We start from the raw sequence: 17,925 nt of genomic DNA, 5'->3' as shown, positions 1-17,925 counted from the left end.
CCTTCACCCCCTGCTGTTCCCACCCGCCTCAACACCGTTGGAAGGGAGGAGAACCAATTAAGGCGGGGGGTGGGGTGGAACGAGCAGCTGTCTACCCTTAGCAGGAGGGCTCCTGATTACATACCTCTCCTGCTGCTGCTGCTGCTGGCTGTCCAGCAGCAGACTGAAGGTGGCTGCTGCTGTGCACAGGTATATAAAGGCTCAGAGCCTATTATGACACGCGCAGCCAGCGTTCCATTGCCACATTCCATCTACTGCAGGCAGGATACCTGGCTGGCTGAATGTCGCTGAGAAGCTCACAGAGACCGCCATAAGCAACAGTTTAACAGAATGCCACAGACTAATCAACCAAACTTTTTGGGTTGGGTTCTCTTTTATAGTCTGCAGGCATTAAATGAAAGAAGTCAGTGTTCCAGCAGAAGGAGACAACGTTTCAGAAAAGGCATTGTAGCAAACCAAAAAAGAAATTTTAAGCGCAGCAGAGTAACCAGCGCACATACCTGTTAGCTCAGGTGAGTTTAAAAGGCTGCTGTTGATAACAAGGGCATTTGCTAAATAGATGGTGTGTGTGCAACAATATACTGAAAGGTCAATTATATTGTGCAGCTTATCTCACCACCTGTAGTTATTTAGGTGAAAGCTCCAAAATGCTTGCCTAATATGTCTGTTTATCCAAAAGGAAGTAAAAAGGGAGAGCTAGAAAGATAGCATTGCATCACATTACATGGCAATGCAATGCACAGTTGCTGAAGTTGAACCAAAATGAGCTTGTAATCTGGCTTCTGCAACTTTGAACATGAAAAATCCAATGAGGAGAAGAAAAGCAAAGCCAAAGAGTCCATCCCAAAATCCGACAAACAAGCAAAATGAACAAAAAACATTGAATTCAATTCTTTCTGATTTTAGAAACTGCATTAAAGAAGGGGTGCACCGGTCCTGGAGATACTGCAATACCAGGTCAATGCGTGGAGTGGACAGAGCAAGCTCTTTTTCCATCTCCCTGTTCTAAAAATCCATTTAATATATGGTCCCCAGATAGGGGACGTATCAGATATTAAACTGATAAGAACAGATTTTTTGATTGAATATATCTTTTATTAGCACAAAAAATAAGTTAACAGACAGTGTACAGTGCCGCAGCCCAGTACACACAGAATTCTACATCATATTTACATAGCATGAGGATACGACGCACTAACTAGACACATCACACCCCTATGCTACACAAAACACTCAATCTGAAAGAAAAAGCATGTCAATCAATACAGTACGACGAACCGTGATAAGGGATGGGGATTGGGAAAAAGGGGATGGGGAGGGGAAAATCACAGGCCCGAAGCTTTATTGAAAGACAAGACACATAAGGGGAGAGGGGGAGGAGGGGTTTAGTCCTCGTCCTCGTCCTCCGGACCGTCCATGATGGAATAGTCTCTGAGCAGGCTGTGGATCAGCCTGCGGCAGTCCTGGATGGACATCCTCTCCCTCCTCAAGATGAGCCGGTTCCTGGCGACCCAAACGGCATCCTTGAAGCAGTTCATAAGGCGCCAAGCCTCCTGGATGGCTCCGACGGTATGAACCCCAGGGAAGAGTCCGTAAAGCACAGAATGGTGCGATAGGCTCGCCCTGGGGACAGAGTTCCTCAGGTCGTCCTCAAGTGCAGTCAATAGGCGCTGTGCAAATCCGCAGTCCCAAAAAGTGTGCAAAGATGTTTCCTCCACGAAGGGGCACCTTGGGCAGTACCGGGTCTTACACAGGTTCCGGGCATGCATGAATGACCGGACGGGCAGTCCGCCCTGAATCGCCATCCACGACAAGTCCTTGTGCCCGTTGGTCAGCCTGTCAGACGACACATTTGTCCACACAGTCTCCAGCGTGTCCTGGTGAAGTCCTGTGATGTTCTCCACGTCATCCTTGGCTCTGATTAGCTTGTGGATAGTTTTGGGCTTCCACAAGTCGGGCTTGAGTCCCTCCAGTTGATGCTCCCCCACAAATCGAACGACGTCTCCGTAGAACCATGGCGTCGTCCAGTTGTAGGGGAAGGAGCTGTCCCACTTGTCCCAGCCGAGTCGCCTCCAAAGAGGAAGCAGGAAGAAGCGAGACATGGACCTGCCCGCGGAGCCATTCTTGACTTGCAAAGTCCGGCGGACACAATCACACACAAAAGAGGATCGCAGGAGGGTGGGGATATCTGGAACGCCCTTCCCACCCTTGCGAGGCTCCTTGTACATGACGGCCCGCCTGACTCTGTCCATCTTGGATCCCCAGACAAAGTGAAACACTGTCCTGGTAATGGCCCTGCACACAGTGACGTGTGGGGGCCAGGCCTGCGCCGTGTACTGCAAGACGGGCAGGACCTCATTACGCAGGACGAGTGCCTTACCCTCACAAGTGAGGTGTCTGAGGCTCCAGAGTCCGATCCGTTGCTTCACCTTGGCCAAGCGTTCTTGCCAGGACTTGAGGGCCGCTCCTTCCTTCCCGAACCAGACTCCCAGCACCTTGAGGAAATCCGGTTGAATGTTGAAGGGGAAGGGGGCGGAGGAGGCCGGCTGCCAATCCCCGAAGAGCATGGCTTCCGACTTCCTGCAGTTGACTTTGGCCCCTGAAGCCCGGCCGAACCTCTCACACGTCTGGACGAGGGCGTCGACTGAACCACGATCAGCGCAGAAGACGGTGACGTCGTCCATGTAGAGCGAGCACTTGACCTCATGTCGTCCCGGACCCGGTGCGGTGATCCCTCTGATCTCTCCATTCTGCCGGATAGCCTCTGCGAAGAGTTCTATAACACAAACAAAAAGAAGAGGTGATAGAGGGCAGCCTTGTCTGACCCCAGAGAGGACAGGGAAGGGGTCAGTCTTCCAGCCGTTCACCAACACCGAGCTGTGGATATCAAAATACATCAGACGGACATACGAACAAAACATGTTACCCAAACCTAACCGGTGCAGAGCTCGGCCCATGAACTCGTGGGAAACCCGGTCGAAGGCCTTCTCCTGATCCAAGGAGACCAGGGCCGCGTGTGCGCGGCGGACCTTGATGTACTCGACCGTGTCCCGCACGAGAGCGAGGCTGTCTGCGATGCGACGTCCAGGGATGCCGCAGGTCTGGTCCGGGTGGATGATCCGTCCGATGACCGTCTTAAGTCGTGTCGCCATCGTCTTGGCCAGGATCTTGTAGTCCACGTTGAGCAGAGTGATGGGACGCCAATTCCTCAGGTCGCACCTCTCTCCCTTCCGCTTGTACAGGATCGTGACCATTCCTTCCCTCAAAGATGGAGGCATTCTACCCTCCACCACCATCTCCTCGTACAGGTCCAACAGGTCCGGACAGATGAGGTCTCCCAGCGCTACATAGAGCTCCGCTGGAAGACCATCACTGCCCGGGGTCCTGCCGGTCCTAAAGGATTTAGCGGCAGAGAGCAATTCGCCCACCATCAGAGGTTTGTCCAAGGCTGCCGTGCCTGCAGGATCAAGATGGTTAGTGATACCTGACAGGAACTTATCAGCAGCGTCGGGGTCGGTAGTCTTGTGGGAGTAGAGTTCGCTGTAGAAGTCGCTGACGACCCTCATCACGTCCTCCTTCCCACGTCGCATGTTTCCGCTCTCGTCTCGCAGCTCGTTCAGGGGCGTGTGACCGGCATGAAGTTTCCTGAAAAAGAATGAGTTACATTTCTCACCCTTCTCCAGATTCTCCACTTTGGAACGGAAGATGATTCGCTTGGACTCCTCCTCAAAGTGCCTTTTCAGGCTCTTCTTGGTCTCCTCCAGCTCCTCCCTCACGTCCCAGCCGCAGTGAAGAAGGTCCTGCAGCGACCGCAGCTCGCGCTGCAGCCCTCTGAAGTCCCTCCTCTTCTCACACTCCTGTTGTCGACCCTTGGCCTGAAAGAAACAGCGAAACTCAAGTTTAACATATTCCCACCAATCAGAGACTGTTTGGAAGCTACCCTTGTAGGACTGCCACATTGCGTAGGCTGCTCTCAGCTCCTCCACGACTTCATCCTGAGCCAGCAGAGCACAATTCAGCTTCCAGGAGCCGGGGCCGGATGGAAAACCGTCGCCGAGGACACCTTGTAAGTGAATGGCTCTGTGGTCGGAGAAGAAGCAGGAGACCATCGAGTGCCTACTCTGCCTGACTGCCCGAGAGGTGAACACAAAGTCAATCCTGGAGCGGAGTGAGCCATCGGGTCGGCTCCACGAATAGTTCGTGGAGCCTCTCCCCATGGAGCCCACCACGTCCTGAAGAGAGGCCTCGGTTACCATCTCGATGAGCAGCTTGGACGTGATGTCCAACTTGGCAGATGTGCCAGAACTACGACCGTCCTCCTCGATCCGGCAGTTGAAATCCCCGGCCATCACTAAGGTCCTGGTGGTGGCAAGCTGAAGCCTCAGGGTCTGGAAAAGCTCCAAACGCTCATTCTTCAGTGGGGACGCATACACGTTGATGAACCTGACAGGTTCTCCCGCCCAGTTGCCATCTACAACAAGAGCCCTGCCGCAGATGAGCTCCTGGACGGACTCAAGCGTGAATGCGCCCCCCCTGATCAGAATTGCGACCCCCGCAGACTTGCAGTCACCCCCACCGGACCAGTAGGATGGACCGTGGGACCACTCCCTGGCCAGATGTTTGAAGGACCTAGAGGAGGGAAGGGAACATTCCTGCAACATATAAACATCACACAACTGGGAAGTAAGGAAGGCATAAATAGTCTGACGTCTGAACTTGTCCTTGATGCTCCTGACATTAATGGAAAATAAGTTAATATTAGCCATCATGTAGGGAAAAAAGAAAAAGTTAGCGCAGGCAATACACCTTAGTTACCACTCCGGTCGGGTGGTCCCTCGTCGGTGTTGACTGCTGGTGACGGGATCACCAGCAGGCCCTCTTCCTCCATCTGGTCAAGCAGCGCGGCCTCAATCTCGGCGACCACCAGTTCCTCCTCTTCTGGCTCGGCCACCAGGGTCTCAACCATGTGCTCCATCTCTTCTGGCTCAGGGAGGGTATCCTCCTTTTCGCCTACGAAATCCAGAATCTTCTTTTTGGAGGATTCAGTAGCAGGGCTGTCCTCCACCTTCCTCTTTCCCCGGGTTGGAACTGGGGAGACAAGAAGGGGAAAATCCTCCTCGGAATAGATAGCGGCGGGTGGAGGAAAGGTTAATTCCACCGCTACCATGGTCTGGGGAGGGAGAGTGGCTGCCGGGGCAGGGGAAAGGACACCTGCTGAGGAGTAGGGGAAGGAGGAAGAGGAAGTGGAATCCTCAGCAGGGGTGGCCGGGGTGGGGGGGGATTGGACGGGGGTGGCAGGGGGAGGGATCGAGAGAGGGGTGACAGAACTCTTACCCTCCTTTGACTTTTTCTTCTGCTTCGGAGCTGCTGGGACCGTCGCTGGGGCTTTGGCCACCGACTCCTTGACCGCTTTGGCCTTGGTCGTCTCGGCCTTGGCCGCTGGGGCCTTGGTCGTCGCGTCCTTGACCTTCACAGGCCTGGTCGTCGGGGCCTTGTCCTCCGTAGCTGGGGTCATCGCAACCACCGATGCCCAGGATCTCTCACGCCTGGGGCAATCCTTGTACAGATGAGCCGCCAGCCCACACAGGTTGCAGGACGTCTTCTTCGGGCAGTCCTTCGAGCTGTGTCCCGTCACTCGACAAATCCTGCAGGCATCCTCCTTGCAGTCCTTCATCTCGTGGCCGTTCTTGCCGCATCTCCTGCAGTTCCGCGGCATGTCCGGGTAATAGATGAGGCCGTAGGAGTTGCCCAGGGAGAATGTCGGGGGCAGGTGCCGAAGTCTGTCTGAGTACGCCAGGTCCCTGTGAAGTCTAACGGTCACCGACCACTTACCTGTCCAGAAGCCGAGTCCATTCAGGATGTGAGAGGGTTCCTTCACAACCAAACAGAAGCGTCTCAGGAAGGTACAGATGTCTTGGCCTGGGGTGTGCGGGTTGCGCATGGAGACCGTGATCCTCCTTTCATCCCTCTGGATAGGGCAGCTACCTGTAAAGGCAGAGAAAGAATTATCCGGTCCTTTTGCGCTTACCATTTCCCAGAACCTCCTGCAGGTGTTCACAGTGGCGAAGGTGACGAAGAAGATCCCCGTCAAGAAGGTCTGGATGCTGAGGGTGTCCGACCTGGAGAAGCCTCGATCCAGCAGCATCTTCTGGCAGAACACGTCCGAGGACATGTCCGGCACCCTCCCATCCACTTCCTTCAGCTTCAGGGCCACCGTCTGCCGCATCCATGGCTCCAGGGCTGGAGCTTCGTGGCGGGGCTTCTGGGGTCCCTTCTGCTGGCCAGTCGTGGAGGCAGAGTCCTTGGGGTCAGAATCGGCTCCTGGCTGGGCCCTCCTGGCTGTCCCCAGCTCCAGGCTCTTCTTTTCGGCCTTCCTCGCAGCGCTTGCCATGGCTTTCCTCCTGCAGTTACTTCTTGGAGCTGGATCTGGAACTCTTCCCGGAATGGGTGGAGCTATGCAGATTCTTCTCCCGTCGTGTTCTGGACAAATTCCCCGAAAGGTCTTTGTCTCGATGATTTTCTTCCTCGAAGATTCCACAGGACAGCCCGATTCTTCTCCGAGTCTTCGTCTTCTTCTGGATTCTTTAGAGCTTCTTCCTCCCACCGATATCCGCCTTCGTTCTCTGATGTCAGCTGGGCTCCGAAGCTCTTCTCCTTCCGAGTTCGATCGCTCTCGTCAAGTGTAGATCGTAGCTCTTGTGTTCTTAAAAGAGCAGATACTACACTTGATCTTAGCCAAAAGGCCGAGAAGCGATAACCAGAATTGGTTTCAAACTACGGAGCCACCCAAGGATCCTGAAAAGTCCATTTGTGGAGATGAGCTCCTGGACTCCCGTTAAGAAGACATGTTGTCAACCTCTAGATCCCTTACATGCCTGCACTTTTCGGCTTGCTGCTGCTGCAATCCACGCGTTTTAGATCTGCATAACTCCACCTCTTTAAACACAGCACCTTCACCCCCTGCTGTTCCCACCCGCCTCAACACCGTTGGAAGGGAGGAGAACCAATTAAGGCGGGGGGTGGGGTGGAACGAGCAGCTGTCTACCCTTAGCAGGAGGGCTCCTGATTACATACCTCTCCTGCTGCTGCTGCTGCTGGCTGTCCAGCAGCAGACTGAAGGTGGCTGCTGCTGTGCACAGGTATATAAAGGCTCAGAGCCTATTATGACACGCGCAGCCAGCGTTCCATTGCCACATTCCATCTACTGCAGGCAGGATACCTGGCTGGCTGAATGTCGCTGAGAAGCTCACAGAGACCGCCATAAGCAACAGTTTAACAGAATGCCACAGACTAATCAACCAAACTTTTTGGGTTGGGTTCTCTTTTATAGTCTGCAGGCATTAAATGAAAGAAGTCAGTGTTCCAGCAGAAGGAGACAACGTTTCAGAAAAGGCTTTGTAGCAAACCAAAAAAGAAATTTTAAGCGCAGCAGAGTAACCAGCGCACATACCTGTTAGCTCAGGTGAGTTTAAAAGGCTGCTGTTGATAACAAGGGCATTTGCTAAATAGATGGTGTGTGTGCAACAATATACTGAAAGGTCAATTATATTGTGCAGCTTATCTCACCACCTGTAGTTATTTAGGTGAAAGCTCCAAAATGCTTGCCTAATATGTCTGTTTATCCAAAAGGAAGTAAAAAGGGAGAGCTAGAAAGATAGCATTGCATCACATTACATGGCAATGCAATGCACAGTTGCTGAAGTTGAACCAAAATGAGCTTGTAATCTGGCTTCTGCAACTTTGAACATGAAAAATCCAATGAGGAGAAGAAAAGCAAAGCCAAAGAGTCCATCCCAAAATCCGACAAACAAGCAAAATGAACAAAAAACATTGAATTCAATTCTTTCTGATTTTAGAAACTGCATTAAAGAAGGGGTGCACCGGTCCTGGAGATACTGCAATACCAGGTCAATGCGTGGAGTGGACAGAGCAAGCTCTTTTTCCATCTCCCTGTTCTAAAAATCCATTTAATATATGGTCCCCAGATAGGGGACGTATCAGATATTAAACTGATAAGAACAGATACTACACTTGATCTTAGCCAAAAGGCCGAGAAGCGATAACCAGAATTGGTTTCAAACTACGGAGCCACCCAAGGATCCTGAAAAGTCCATTTGTGGAGATGAGCTCCTGGACTCCCGTTAAGAAGACATGTTGTCAACCTCTAGATCCCTTACATGCCTGCACTTTTCGGCTTGCTGCTGCTGCAATCCACGCGTTTTAGATCTGCATAACTCCACCTCTTTAAACACAGCACCTTCACCCCCTGCTGTTCCCACCCGCCTCAACACCGTTGGAAGGGAGGAGAACCAATTAAGGCGGGGGGTGGGGTGGAACGAGCAGCTGTCTACCCTTAGCAGGAGGGCTCCTGATTACATACCTCTCCTGCTGCTGCTGCTGCTGGCTGTCCAGCAGCAGACTGAAGGTGGCTGCTGCTGTGCACAGGTATATAAAGGCTCAGAGCCTATTATGACACGCGCAGCCAGCGTTCCATTGCCACATTCCATCTACTGCAGGCAGGATACCTGGCTGGCTGAATGTCGCTGAGAAGCTCACAGAGACCGCCATAAGCAACAGTTTAACAGAATGCCACAGACTAATCAACCAAACTTTTTGGGTTGGGTTCTCTTTTATAGTCTGCAGGCATTAAATGAAAGAAGTCAGTGTTCCAGCAGAAGGAGACAACGTTTCAGAAAAGGCATTGTAGCAAACCAAAAAAGAAATTTTAAGCGCAGCAGAGTAACCAGCGCACATACCTGTTAGCTCAGGTGAGTTTAAAAGGCTGTTGTTGATAACAAGGGCATTTGCTAAATAGATGGTGTGTGTGCAACAATATACTGAAAGGTCAATTATATTGTGCAGCTTATCTCACCACCTGTAGTTATTTAGGTGAAAGCTCCAAAATGCTTGCCTAATATGTCTGTTTATCCAAAAGGAAGTAAAAAGGGAGAGCTAGAAAGATAGCATTGCATCACATTACATGGCAATGCAATGCACAGTTGCTGAAGTTGAACCAAAATGAGCTTGTAATCTGGCTTCTGCAACTTTGAACATGAAAAATCCAATGAGGAGAAGAAAAGCAAAGCCAAAGAGTCCATCCCAAAATCCGACAAACAAGCAAAATGAACAAAAAACATTGAATTCAATTCTTTCTGATTTTAGAAACTGCATTAAAGAAGGGGTGCACCGGTCCTGGAGATACTGCAATACCAGGTCAATGCGTGGAGTGGACAGAGCAAGCTCTTTTTCCATCTCCCTGTTCTAAAAATCCATTTAATATATGGTCCCCAGATAGGGGACGTATCAGATATTAAACTGATAAGAACAGATTTTTTTTTTTTTTATCGAAAGCCCGAATTCGTGTACAAAACCCGAGTGCGCTTAAAAAAGTGACAAGTGCCACAAAAAAAGTGCACTAGGATGCTGGTCTTCTTGAAACCCTCTCCAAAAGGAGAAGGGTCCCCCAAACCATTCCCCGTCCCTCCGAGCCAAAAGGCCACAGCGAGGAACAGGGACAAAAAGCCACCTCCAGCCGAAGCCAGAGGCGACCCAATCTTACCCCCAGCACCTGCCCGAGTTCTCACCCGAGCAAGGCACTGGGAGCCAAAGACTGTGCTCCCCTCCCAGAAGAGGGGAGCCAACAACGCTCTCCTCCCGAAAGAGGAGAGCCAGGGGGGTTCAGGGGGGAGCGGAACCTGATGGCCACACACTCCCCCCCTAGACCTGCCAAGAGAGGAACCCGTAAGGGAACCGCATCCCAACAAAATCCTAGTAGGACGTGACACACGTGAATAAGTGGACACACAGTGACAAAGAAATTAAATAAATAGTGAAGGTTTCACAGTATAATACTGCCCGGACCTTCGACCGGGAATTGAAAAATTCCCCATCCTAAGGCCAGAAGGCCCGGAATAAGGGTGTGTGCGAAGAAAGAAAATTTGAAGTGCTTGTGCAAATGTGCCATAAACTTAAGTGGGGTTCCCAATCCCAGTGAGTTAAGGCACCCCAGGGTCACCACTCCTGGGGCACTTCACACTTCGGGCTTTCGATCTTCCCCGGCCCAATGGCGTCGATCCTGGGGGGCCATGCTTTCCACCAGATGACTATATTAGCCACCTGGCGTACTAACAAGCGCCTAAACCCCAGTGTGCATAATGTATCAATCTACTAGGGCGGCCAACATCCAAAACCGCCTTTTCGAAAGATACTACACTTGATCTTAGCCAAAAGGCCGAGAAGCGATAACCAGAATTGGTTTCAAACTACGGAGCCACCCAAGGATCCTGAAAACTCCATTTGTGGAGATGAGCTCCTGGACTCCCGTTAAGAAGACATGTTGTCAACCTATAGATCCCTTACATGCCTGCACTTTTCGGCTTGCTGCTGCTGCAATCCACGCGTTTTAGATCTGCATAACTCCACCTCTTTAAACACAGCACCTTCACCCCCTGCTGTTCCCACCCGCCTCAACACCGTTGGAAGGGAGGAGAACCAATTAAGGCGGGGGGTGGGGTGGAACGAGCAGCTGTCTACCCTTAGCAGGAGGGCTCCTGATTACATACCTCTCCTGCTGCTGCTGCTGCTGCTGGCTGTCCAGCAGCAGACTGAAGGTGGCTGCTGCTGTGCACAGGTATATAAAGGCTCAGAGCCTATTATGACACGCGCAGCCAGCGTTCCATTGCCACATTCCATCTACTGCAGGCAGGATACCTGGCTGGCTGAATGTCGCTGAGAAGCTCACAGAGACCGCCATAAGCAACAGTTTAACAGAATGCCACAGACTAATCAACCAAACTTTTTGGGTTGGGTTCTCTTTTATAGTCTGCAGGCATTAAATGAAAGAAGTCAGTGTTCCAGCAGAAGGAGACAACGTTTCAGAAAAGGCATTGTAGCAAACCAAAAAAGAAATTTTAAGCACAGCAGAGTAACCAGCGCACATACCTGTTAGCTCAGGTGAGTTTAAAAGGCTGCTGTTGATAACAAGGGCATTTGCTAAATAGATGGTGTGTGTGCAACAATATACTGAAAGGTCAATTATATTGTGCAGCTTATCTCACCACCTGTAGTTATTTAGGTGAAAGCTCCAAAATGCTTGCCTAATATGTCTGTTTATCCAAAAGGAAGTAAAAAGGGAGAGCTAGAAAGATAGCATTGCATCACATTACATGGCAATGCAATGCACAGTTGCTGAAGTTGAACCAAAATGAGCTTGTAATCTGGCTTCTGCAACTTTGAACATGAAAAATCCAATGAGGAGAAGAAAAGCAAAGCCAAAGAGTCCATCCCAAAATCCGACAAACAAGCAAAATGAACAAAAAACATTGAATTCAATTCTTTCTGATTTTAGAAACTGCATTAAAGAAGGGGTGCACCGGTCCTGGAGATACTGCAATACCAGGTCAATGCGTGGAGTGGACAGAGCAAGCTCTTTTTCCATCTCCCTGTTCTAAAAATCCATTTAATATATGGTCCCCAGATAGGGGACGTATCAGATATTAAACTGATAAGAACAGATTTTTTTGATTGAAGCTGCATCCAAGGCACTGAAAAATGTGACCGAAGTGACACCAAAACAGCGCACGAGGCGAGGATTCATGTGGACCCATCCCGGAGGAGAGGGTCCCCAATAAACCATCCCCATCCCTCCGAGCCAGAAGGCCACAGCGAGGGTCAGGGATCTCCGATGCTCTCCCTAGCCGAAGCCGGAGAAGAGCCGTTTTCGTGCTCCCAGCTTCCATCTAGGCTGCCACCCTAGTGGAGCTGGAGCCTGTGTTGGTTTCTCAGCCCAAAGCTGACCTGACCTCCGACCGGGTTTATAAAAATTCCCCTTCCTAGCCCGGAGGCCAGGAATAGGGGGGGTTGCTCAGAAAGTATGAATGGCAAAGGTGCGGCGTGCTACGAAGCCAAGTCTTTCTGGGGTTCCCAGTCCCAGTAAGCTTGGACTCCCACCAGGGCGCCTACTCCTGGGGCACATTGCTCCAAAGCCCTCACACTTACCCAGCCTAGTGACTTCGATCCTGGAGGGCCATGTTTTCCATCAGATAACTCTATGAGCCACCTGGCGTACTAACAAGTGCACCAAACCAGTGTGTAATATGCATCAATTTACTAGGGCAGCCCAAGGACAAAACTGCCTTTTCAAAAGATACTACACTTGATCTTAGCCAAAAGGCCGAGAAGCAATAACCAGAATTGGTTTCAAACTACGGAGCCACCCAAGGATCCTGAAAAGTCCATTTGTGGAGATGAGCTCCTGGACTCCCGTTAAGAAGACATGTTGTCAACCTCTAGATCCCTTACATGCCTGCACTTTTCGGCTTGCTGCTGCTGCAATCCACGCGTTTTAGATCTGCATAACTCCACCTCTTTAAACACAGCACCTTCACCCCCTGCTGTTCCCACCCGCCTCAACACCGTTGGAAGGGAGGAGAACCAATTAAGGCGGGGGGTGGGGTGGAACGAGCAGCTGTCTACCCTTAGCAGGAGGGCTCCTGATTACATACCTCTCCTGCTGCTGCTGCTGCTGGCTGTCCAGCAGCAGACTGAAGGTGGCTGCTGCTGTGCACAGGTATATAAAGGCTCAGAGCCTATTATGACACGCGCAGCCAGCGTTCCATTGCCACATTCCATCTACTGCAGGCAGGATACCTGGCTGGCTGAATGTCGCTGAGAAGCTCACAGAGACCGCCATAAGCAACAGTTTAACAGAATGCCACAGACTAATCAACCAAACTTTTTGGGTTGGGTTCTCTTTTATAGTCTGCAGGCATTAAATGAAAGAAGTCAGTGTTCCAGCAGAAGGAGACAACGTTTCAGAAAAGGCATTGTAGCAAACCAAAAAAGAAATTTTAAGCGCAGCAGAGTAACCAGCGCACATACCTGTTAGCTCAGGTGAGTTTAAAAGGCTGCTGTTGATAACAAGGGCATTTGCTAAATAGATGGTGTGTGTGCAACAATATACTGAAAGGTCAATTATATTGTGCAGCTTATCTCACCACCTGTAGTTATTTAGGTGAAAGCTCCAAAATGCTTGCCTAATATGTCTGTTTATCCAAAAGGAAGTAAAAAGGGAGAGCTAGAAAGATAGCATTGCATCACATTACATGGCAATGCAATGCACAGTTGCTGAAGTTGAACCAAAATGAGCTTGTAATCTGGCTTCTGCAACTTTGAACATGAAAAATCCAATGAGGAGAAGAAAAGCAAAGCCAAAGAGTCCATCCCAAAATCCGACAAACAAGCAAAATGAACAAAAAACATTGAATTCAATTCTTTCTGATTTTAGAAACTGCATTAAAGAAGGGGTGCACCGGTCCTGGAGATACTGCAGTACCAGGTCAATGCGTGGAGTGGACAGAGCAAGCTCTTTTTCCATCTCCCTGCTCTAAAAATCCATTTAATATATGGTCCCCAGATAGGGGACGTATCAGATATTAAACTGATAAGAACAGATACTACACTTGATCTTAGCCAAAAGGCCGAGAAGCGATAACCAGAATTGGTTTCAAACTACGGAGCCACCCAAGGATCCTGAAAAGTCCATTTGTGGAGATGAGCTCCTGGACTCCCGTTAAGAAGACATGTTGTCAACCTCTAGATCCCTTACATGCCTGCACTTTTCGGCTTGCTGCTGCTGCAATCCACGCGTTTTAGATCTGCATAACTCCACCTCTTTAAACACAGCACCTTCACCCCCTGCTGTTCCCACCCGCCTCAACACCGTTGGAAGGGAGGAGAACCAATTAAGGCGGGGGGTGGGGTGGAACGAGCAGCTGTCTACCCTTAGCAGGAGGGCTCCTGATTACATACCTCTCCTGCTGCTGCTGCTGCGGCTGTCCAGCAGCAGACTGAAGGTGGCTGCTGCTGTGCACAGGTATATAAAGGCTCAGAGCCTATTATGACACGCGCAGCCAGCGTTCCATTGCCACATTCCATCTACTGCAGGCAGGATACCTGGCTGGCTGAATGTCGCTGAGAAGCTCACAGAGACCGCCATAAGCAACAGTTTAACAGAATGCCACAGACTAATCAACCAAACTTTTTGGGTTGGGTTCTCTTTTATAGTCTGCAGGCATTAAATGAAAGAAGTCAGTGTTCCAGCAGAAGGAGACAACGTTTCAGAAAAGGCATTGTAGCAAACCAAAAAAGAAATTTTAAGCGCAGCAGAGTAACCAGCGCACATACCTGTTAGCTCAGGTGAGTTTAAAAGGCTGCTGTTGATAACAAGGGCATTTGCTAAATAGATGGTGTGTGTGCAACAATATACTGAAAGGTCAATTATATTGTGCAGCTTATCTCACCACCTGTAGTTATTTAGGTGAAAGCTCCAAAATGCTTGCCTAATATGTCTGTTTATCCAAAAGGAAGTAAAAAGGGAGAGCTAGAAAGATAGCATTGCATCACATTACATGGCAATGCAATGCACAGTTGCTGAAGTTGAACCAAAATGAGCTTGTAATCTGGCTTCTGCAACTTTGAACATGAAAAATCCAATGAGGAGAAGAAAAGCAAAGCCAAAGAGTCCATCCCAAAATCCGACAAACAAGCAAAATGAACAAAAAACATTGAATTCAATTCTTTCTGATTTTAGAAACTGCATTAAAGAAGGGGTGCACCGGTCCTGGAGATACTGCAATACCAGGTCAATGCGTGGAGTGGACAGAGCAAGCTCTTTTTCCATCTCCCTGTTCTAAAAATCCATTTAATATATGGTCCCCAGATAGGGGACGTATCAGATATTAAACTGATAAGAACAGATACTACACTTGATCTTAGCCAAAAGGCCGAGAAGCGATAACCAGAATTGGTTTCAAACTACGGAGCCACCCAAGGATCCTGAAAAGTCCATTTGTGGAGATGAGCTCCTGGACTCCCGTTAAGAAGACATGTTGTCAACCTCTAGATCCCTTACATGCCTGCACTTTTCGGCTTGCTGCTGCTGCAATCCACGCGTTTTAGATCTGCATAACTCCACCTCTTTAAACACAGCACCTTCACCCCCTGCTGTTCCCACCCGCCTCAACACCGTTGGAAGGGAGGAGAACCAATTAAGGCGGGGGGTGGGGTGGAACGAGCAGCTGTCTACCCTTAGCAGGAGGGCTCCTGATTACATACCTCTCCTGCTGCTGCTGCTGCTGGCTGTCCAGCAGCAGACTGAAGGTGGCTGCTGCTGTGCACAGGTATATAAAGGCTCAGAGCCTATTATGACACGCGCAGCCAGCGTTCCATTGCCACATTCCATCTACTGCAGGCAGGATACCTGGCTGGCTGAATGTCGCTGAGAAGCTCACAGAGACCGCCATAAGCAACAGTTTAACAGAATGCCACAGACTAATCAACCAAACTTTTTGGGTTGGGTTCTCTTTTATAGTCTGCAGGCATTAAATGAAAGAAGTCAGTGTTCCAGCAGAAGGAGACAACGTTTCAGAAAAGGCATTGTAGCAAACCAAAAAAGAAATTTTAAGCGCAGCAGAGTAACCAGCGCACATACCTGTTAGCTCAGGTGAGTTTAAAAGGCTGCTGTTGATAACAAGGGCATTTGCTAAATAGATGGTGTGTGTGCAACAATATACTGAAAGGTCAATTATATTGTGCAGCTTATCTCACCACCTGTAGTTATTTAGGTGAAAGCTCCAAAATGCTTGCCTAATATGTCTGTTTATCCAAAAGGAAGTAAAAAGGGAGAGCTAGAAAGATAGCATTGCATCACATTACATGGCAATGCAATGCACAGTTGCTGAAGTTGAACCAAAATGAGCTTGTAATCTGGCTTCTGCAACTTTGAACATGAAAAATCCAATGAGGAGAAGAAAAGCAAAGCCAAAGAGTCCATCCCAAAATCCGACAAACAAGCAAAATGAACAAAAAACATTGAATTCAATTCTTTCTGATTTTAGAAACTGCATTAAAGAAGGGGTGCACCGGTCCTGGAGATACTGCAATACCAGGTCAATGCGTGGAGTGGACAGAGCAAGCTCTTTTTCCATCTCCCTGTTCTAAAAATCCATTTAATATATGGTCCCCAGATAGGGGACGTATCAGATATTAAACTGATAAGAACAGATTTTTTTTTTTTTTTTTTTTTTTTTTTTTTTTTTTTTCTCCTCAGACGAGGAAATTCCACAGTCTATGGAAACCAGACAAAGGAAAATTCCATCAAAACAGCTGCGTCAAATCCAATACGCAATTTGCTGTCCCCATCATCATCGGAAATATTTATTTCATATTTCAAAACAACAATAACAAAAATCAAGAGGTACTAACAATATATCTCCACTTTTTAACTTTCCATATTCCCTCCGCATCCACTTCCCCTCTCCTCTTTTTGTCCCATAGGAAACACACATACATCTTCCCCAAAATCACCTTCACACTATCCTTTACAGCAATTTCCTTCCTTTTAAACACATACACATTCCTCACATCCCATAACACTTCCTTTATACATGCAAGCATCAACCACAAGACTCTTTCCTTCGTCCCATCACATATTCCCAAACCAAACATAAACAACTCAAAAGACAACAAATTCACACCACACAATTCTTTACACAAAGGCCCCATTCTCCCAATCACATCTCTAGCATACTGGCAATTCCAAAAAACATGCAACACACTTTCCCTTCCACCACAGCCATTTCTTGGACACATTTCACTCCTCACCAAACCTCTATTCCTCTGAAACTCTCTCACAGGTAATACTCCCTGTAAAGACTGCCACACAACTTCACTCTGTTTGTTGGTCATACCACTCATCCGCACTTTCTTCCAAACCTTCTGCACATCACCACCCCTAACCATATTTATTCCACATTCTACCTCTCTACATTCAATCATCCTATACACAGCCTTCTTATTCTCCAGCAATCTCACATCTGCATCACACAGTTCATACCTCACCAAAAACTTATAAACCCACACATACCATACAGGCACCTCAAAAGCAATCGGACATCGCAAATCCCTTTCTTGCCACTTTAAACGAAACAAATACGCTCCAAATAAATACCTACACATAGATGAAAACTTTCCATCCGCCCTAATCACTTTCAAAACAAACACAACGATATTCACACCAAAAAACACGTCCAAATTCGGAAAACCCAAACCACCTTTTTCCACTCTTTTAACCAAAATTTCTCTCCTAGCTCTCTCCATTTTCGAGTTCCACAAAAAAACAAATAAAATTCTATTCAAGCTTCTCATACACATATATCCTGGTGGAAATACTACCGCAATATATAAAAATATTGGCAACACCACACTCTTAACAATTAAAATCTTCCCAAAAAAGGATAAACTCCTCAATTTCCAAAAATTCAACTTCTGCTCAACTTTTCCTTTCGCATCATCCCAACTTTCTTTCCCATCCAAACTCTCTGAAAACTTCACACCCAAAACTTTAATAGGTCCATTCACTACATTCACACCTACATCCCTACTTAAACTTCCGCCTCCAAAACCCTTACACTCACTCTTTTCCCAATTCACTTTAAACGCAGACGCACCACAAAAAATAGACACTAACAACTTCACCCGCCTCACCGAACATTCAGAATCACATAATACACACACGTCATCCATATAACCACTCACCTTCCATTCTTTTCCTCCACCTCCCGGCACTTGCACACCACGAATTACCTTATCTTTCCTCAGCATACACAACAATGGCTCAATTGCACAAATAAATGCTACAGGGGACAAAGGACACCCCTGTCGCACACCCGAAAACACATTCACTTTCCTACCCACATACCCATTCATTAAAACACAGCTATAAACACCCGCATACAAACTTCTCACTCGCCCAACAAAATCAGCCGGAAAACCCATTTTTAACAACACTCTGAACAAAAAACCATGCGACAACCTATCATAAGCCTTTTCAAAATCCAAACTTAACAAAAATACACTCTTCTTACG

General features: G+C 48.5%; 6 non-coding genes and 4 pseudogenes across 6 annotated transcripts; all 10 read right to left on the bottom strand.

The window, feature by feature from the left end:
• Window positions 1–920: 920 nt before the first annotated feature.
• Window positions 921–1,113, bottom strand: LOC141183282 (U2 spliceosomal RNA). Its single transcript, XR_012258275.1, has one exon. It is a non-coding gene; the product is annotated as a U2 spliceosomal RNA (small nuclear RNA).
• A 5,564-nt stretch (window positions 1,114–6,677) lies between these two features.
• On the bottom strand, window positions 6,678–6,755 carry LOC141183503 (U2 spliceosomal RNA; annotated as a pseudogene).
• Window positions 6,756–7,870: 1,115 nt separating this feature from the next.
• On the bottom strand, window positions 7,871–8,061 carry LOC141183814 (U2 spliceosomal RNA). Its single transcript, XR_012258631.1, has one exon. It is a non-coding gene; the product is annotated as a U2 spliceosomal RNA (small nuclear RNA).
• Window positions 8,062–9,176: 1,115 nt separating this feature from the next.
• Window positions 9,177–9,362, bottom strand: LOC141183376 (U2 spliceosomal RNA). Its single transcript, XR_012258346.1, has one exon. It is a non-coding gene; the product is annotated as a U2 spliceosomal RNA (small nuclear RNA).
• Window positions 9,363–10,151: 789 nt separating this feature from the next.
• LOC141183559 (U2 spliceosomal RNA) lies at window positions 10,152–10,243 on the bottom strand (annotated as a pseudogene).
• A 1,118-nt stretch (window positions 10,244–11,361) lies between these two features.
• LOC141183267 (U2 spliceosomal RNA) lies at window positions 11,362–11,544 on the bottom strand. Its single transcript, XR_012258261.1, has one exon. It is a non-coding gene; the product is annotated as a U2 spliceosomal RNA (small nuclear RNA).
• Window positions 11,545–12,068: 524 nt separating this feature from the next.
• LOC141183519 (U2 spliceosomal RNA) lies at window positions 12,069–12,184 on the bottom strand (annotated as a pseudogene).
• Window positions 12,185–13,299: 1,115 nt separating this feature from the next.
• Window positions 13,300–13,490, bottom strand: LOC141183172 (U2 spliceosomal RNA). Its single transcript, XR_012258175.1, has one exon. It is a non-coding gene; the product is annotated as a U2 spliceosomal RNA (small nuclear RNA).
• A 1,114-nt stretch (window positions 13,491–14,604) lies between these two features.
• On the bottom strand, window positions 14,605–14,795 carry LOC141183813 (U2 spliceosomal RNA). Its single transcript, XR_012258630.1, has one exon. It is a non-coding gene; the product is annotated as a U2 spliceosomal RNA (small nuclear RNA).
• Window positions 14,796–15,910: 1,115 nt separating this feature from the next.
• LOC141183445 (U2 spliceosomal RNA) lies at window positions 15,911–16,149 on the bottom strand (annotated as a pseudogene).
• Between the last annotated feature and the right edge of the window lie 1,776 nt (window positions 16,150–17,925).

Source organism: Phyllobates terribilis, unplaced genomic scaffold (assembly GCF_046119375.1).
Source record: "Phyllobates terribilis strain yellow unplaced genomic scaffold, ASM4611937v1 Scaffold_38__1_contigs__length_12584779, whole genome shotgun sequence".
Lineage (NCBI taxonomy): Eukaryota > Metazoa > Chordata > Amphibia > Anura > Dendrobatidae > Phyllobates > Phyllobates terribilis.
Note: the sequence above shows the minus strand (reverse complement) of the source record. Positions and strands in the feature narration are given on the sequence as shown.